This window comes from Quercus lobata, chromosome 1 (genome assembly GCF_001633185.2).
Source record: "Quercus lobata isolate SW786 chromosome 1, ValleyOak3.0 Primary Assembly, whole genome shotgun sequence".
NCBI classification, from domain to species: domain Eukaryota; kingdom Viridiplantae; phylum Streptophyta; class Magnoliopsida; order Fagales; family Fagaceae; genus Quercus; species Quercus lobata.
The window spans coordinates 44,014,439-44,019,769 of NC_044904.1; positions in this window are offsets into that span (position 1 = coordinate 44,014,439).

The window sequence follows — 5,331 nt, forward strand, 5'->3', positions numbered from 1 at the left end:
ACGTAGGCTATATCATGTGTACGCAAATCCTTATCTAGAAAACCTAATTTACACAAAAACAGAGAAGAAGCCAAGCAAAACATAAAACGTAAAATCTAACAACCTAACATGCTTAAGGACGTAAAGAAAACCTAAAACTAACCTAAAAAAACATGTATAAACATAAACTAAACAAAACACAGATTGAAATAAAGATTAAAGGCAGAAAAAAAAAAAAAAAAAGGAAAAGTTTAAAAGGATACCTTAAAGCAAAAGCTCCTAGGCTTGATTTTTTACCGTTCCCCTTAATCAAATTTATCACAATTCAATAAAATAGTGATTAGCAATCTTAAACTCAAAGGATTGGGGCCAAAAAAGATCCTAATCAAGTAAAAATGACTTGAGGGTGTTTTATGAAAAACTCCCTTTTGATTCACTATTTTCTACTGAATCTTAGGTTTTTCCCAGGGGATTTTTGTGTGTTTTGAAAATCTACCATGTAAGGCTTGTTATAGTTGGAAAAATGGGGTTTGGAATGGCTCCCAAAGGATATGGGGTTCATTCCAAACCTCAACCATTATTGCAAAAAACTTGCTTGCATATGTATACTTTAGCTTGTGTACGCAAGCTGCGACTCACGTACGAAAGCCGAAGGCCACTTTGGTCATTTAATTTTCTAAAAATAGATTTTTTCTCATTTAAAAGGTTATATTTTCCATTTTAACACTCCTCGAGTCATTTTAATATCTGATTGGGATCTAAATTGGCCTTGGGCCTTAGAGTTCAAGCATCATTGGGGAACGGGAGCCCAAGTCGTAAGGGGTATAAACTGCGGTGTCTCCACTCCCTGTAGGCAAATTTGGCTTTCCATCCATCCGTAGGCAAGTTTGGTCATTATCCTTCCTTTTTAGGGATGATTTTACTTTGGACTGTCTACCCGTAGGTGACTTTGGTCATCCGTCCACCCGTAAGCGACTTTGGTTATTGTCCTTCTCTCTTAGGGATGACTTTACTTTAGACCATCCACCCATAGGCGACTTTGGTTTTTCGTCCATTCGTTGGCTAGTTTGGTCATTGTCCTTCCCTCTTGGGAATGACTTTAGTTTGGACCATCTGTAGTGACCCAAAAATTGGGGTTTTGCATTTCATGGAATCCCACATCGCCTACGGAAGCACATGGGAATGTGTTTATAAAGAATGATCTCCCTTCAATGTGTAGAGGCCTTTTCCCCAGCGCAACCTGGGGAAGAACAAAACCATGAGGGGTATGGGCCCCAAAGTGGACAATATCTACACAGTTGGGGCGGGGCCGTTACAGATGGTATCAGAGCCATGCCCTAACCGGAAGTGTGGGCGCCACACGCGAGGACGCATGTGCCTGTAAGGGGGGTGGATTGTAGTGACCCAAAAGGGAAGGTCTTGCATTCCATGGAATCTCACATCGCGTAGGGAAGCACATGAGAATGTGTTTATAAGGAATGACCTCCCTTCAATGTGTAGAGGCCTTTTCCCCAATGTAACCTGTGGAAGAACAAAATCATGAGGGGTATGGGCCCCAAAGTGGACAATATCTACACAGTTGGGGCGGGGCCGTTACAGATGGTATTGTCCACTTTGGGGCCCATACCCTTCATGGTTTTGTTCTTCCCCAGGTTGCGCTGGGGAAAAGGCCTCTACACATTGAAGGGAGGTCATTCCTTATAAACACATTCTCATATGCTTCCCTAGGCGATTGGGGATTCCATAGAATGCAAGACCTCCCCTTTTGGGTCACTACACCATCCACCATAGGCGACTTTGGTTGTCAGTCCATCCATAGGCAACTTTAGTCATTGTCCTTCCTTCTTGGAATGACCTTACTTTGGATCGTCCACCCGTAGGCGAGTTTGGTCATTGTCCTTCCCTCTTTGGGATGACTTTACTTTGGACCATCCACCCATAGACGACTTTGGTTTTATTCCTTTCTCTTTATGTAGTCATGTGATAATTTCTTGAGAATGACGCCTTTATTGAATTAGAGAAAATATATGGAACAATAGATTAGGTGTCAGACGGACACTCTATAGTTTACTTAGAAAAATTGAAAAAGAAACTTAAAACATAGTTTATAGTTGATGAACAACTGGTAATACTTCCTCAGGTGCTCGGAGCTCCAAGGGTGATGTAGCCTTTGTCTTCCTTTGTTGTGAACTTAGCAACGAAGTTAACCAAGGGTTGGGCTTTGATGGTTGTTCTTGGATGGTATTGTATGTCAAACTCACTTAATTCTATCCCCTGTAAGACTAGTCTTCCGGTTGCTTTTAGATGGTTCATTGTCTTTTGCAAGAGCTTGTCCGTCTGGACCACTATTGTCTTCTGCAAGGGCTTGTTCGTCCGGAAGGGGGTCGTCCTGTCTTTCCCTTTTCTTTGTCTTGCCCCTTCGGGCTATCATGGCGTCATCAGCATTCATGTGCTTGGTGGCTTTGTATAGCATGTCTGTCATCGTCTTCATCAATCAAGAGGGCTTCCCTATTAAATTGAGCCACAAAGGACCTCATGCTCTCATCTTCTTTTTCCAGCCAATGAAGTGCATGACGAAGTGCCCACTTAGTTCCTTAAAAGTTGAGATGGAGTTTAGAGTAATCTTGCGGAACCATGCTCTAGCTAGTCCTTTGAGCATGGTTGGGAATGCTCTATACATTATCTTGTTGGGCACACCCTGCAAGTGCATGAGAGTTTTGAATGGCTCTAGGTTATTGAGGATCTTTTGACTCGTCATATATCTCAACCTGTGGCATTTGGAACTTGGGTGGAAGGGGACAAAATGTGACCTGTGTCGTGAAGGGGGAGTTAGTATGGTGGACCAATTCATCCAAGTTAATGGACACTCATCCTTTCATGGCGTTCATCATTATGTGTGACAAATACTAAAATTATGGGATTGTCCAAGCAACGAATGAGTATTACATCTACAGGATTGTCATAACAAATGACGAGCATCCCATCCACAGGCTATCATATGAGAAGAAGACCATTTAGCATTAATGGCCTAGTCATTAATGGTTTTGTAATCGACAGGGTCCAGTGGTTAGAAAGCCCAATCATAAGCCAGTCAAACCTCCATTTAAGCTTAGGCAAATGTTACTCAAAACAGCCAAGAGAGCCATTAAGAGGCCATCGATAGTTACACTCCTAATGATGATCCCAATAGCTGTACTAAGGCTATAAATCAGCCACCAAGCACCAGAAGAAAGGTACATAAATTCAAACATAAAGAATTACATTCTTATTCCTGAGAGATATTGAGAAATCTATTGACTTTAAAGGGAACGTGACCTCGCTATAAGCTCTAATGAGTTTATCAATTGACGACCATTTTTGGCTTCATCAGTTTGACGTCATCTGTGGGAAGCGTAGATCTGAATCATACAGATTTTCGTAGCTCTACCAATTAAACAACGCAATGGATCCAAGTTCAATAGGCCCACTTGATCCAATGCAAATGAACCAGCAGCCTTGTTAGATCACATAAAGTATTTCAAGACATTGCTGAACCTTCAGAAGACACTAATGAGGTGATGTGCAGATCTTTCTCAATAACTCTTAAAAAGGAGCTGCTAGGGTTTGGTTCAACAAGCTAGAATTATCCTTGATAGCAAACTTCGGTTAGTTAAGTGATTCTGACAATTTTTAGACCCCTTAAACAATTGATTAAACCTAGGTAATTAGCCAAGTTGTTACTTAGTCCAATTAAACAAGTCTAGGTTATCACAATAATAAAGATCAAATCATGCAAAGCAGCGGAAAATAAATAACACATGATATGATCACCCAGGAAACTAAACCGATAAAAACCTGGGGAGGATTTGACCTAGCTATCCTCAAGGTAAACTTGAATTCACTATCTTGAAAGAATCGAAGTTCATACAAAAGGACTTATAAGCACCCCCGCTTGACTTCCTAATGCTACCAACCAGTAGAACTTACTGACACAACCACGTGCAAGCTCCGAATCCACGGACTCCTTCTTTCTTGGATTCCCACCAGCTACAAGCACCCCCGCTTGTGTATTCTTTAAACTTTAATGGCAGCAATTGAATTGATCATCAAGGTGTAGAAAATATCTCCTCCTTGAAAACCCTAAGTTTGTGTAAAGGAAAGATCCTCTAGATCTCACAAGAGATTTACACAAACCGCAATATGAGCAACACTAAAACGTGGCTAGGGTTTGCCTTTTATACTTAGGACAAATAAGAAACTCTAAAAACGTTTTAAAACAAATAGGGTTGAGTTGGAAAATTCTGTAGAAAAGCGATCTGCCCGAGTTTCGATCGGTCGAGCCTAAGCTTCGATCAATCGAGCTAGGTCGAAAGCCACAGTGCTTCCTGCTTTACACTCGATTCCAACTTTACATTGACATACAACTTTGAGCTAACTTTAAACACTTCTAAACACATTGTTTTGATCATGGTTTGCCAACAATATAAATTAGAGTTCTAAATACATAAAGTCCTAAACTTTAGAACCTAACAAACTCCCCCTTTGGCAATCCGTGACAAAACACAACTTAGAAGCTCAAAGTTTACAAAATGAAAAGCCCTTTACAAAATAATGCTCATAAACCAAATTCAATCCTAACTACTATCCATCAGTTGCAAGTGTAGACAGCAGCTCAATTGAATCAACCTGTATATTTCTTGAAACACTAAACAAAATGCATAACCGCATGTGTGGAAATAATACAAGTAAACAAAATAACTTATTGATTTCAAACAACACACAAATAAAGACATATATCAATGAATAACTCATAAATATAAATCAATAAGCAGTTTGAAACAAGAAACAAATAAAGTACCAACAAAAACATAAATTCCCCCTAACATGAATATCCCATCAAAAACAAGGTAAGAGCTAAAAATGTTAAGTACACAGTGAAGCACCTAGATACAATCTAAAACTCCACAATCTCCAACCAAAAAACAAAAAGTCTCCCCCTGAAAACAAAAACCTACAAGTACTCCCCCTTTTTGTGACGGAATGCCAAAGGGCAAACAAGACAACCATCATCAAAAGGGAGGTGGTCTAAACTGCGCCAACTCCGCACGCAAGGCACGTATCTCATCAAGTACGTCCACCAAAATCTGTCCTTGAGCCGCCTGAATGGTCAAGACATGGTCCAACGTGCGACGAATGTCTGAATCATCCGAAACAGTCGGTGGAGGAACAGCAGCATCAGCATCAGCAGCAGCACCTGAAGTCTCAGCAGCAGCTGTACCTGTAGAAGAGGGAGGAGGGGGAACATTACTAGATGACGCACCTCTAGGACGAGGAGGAGGAACTCTCAACTGAGCAACCCTCTGACGAAGAAAG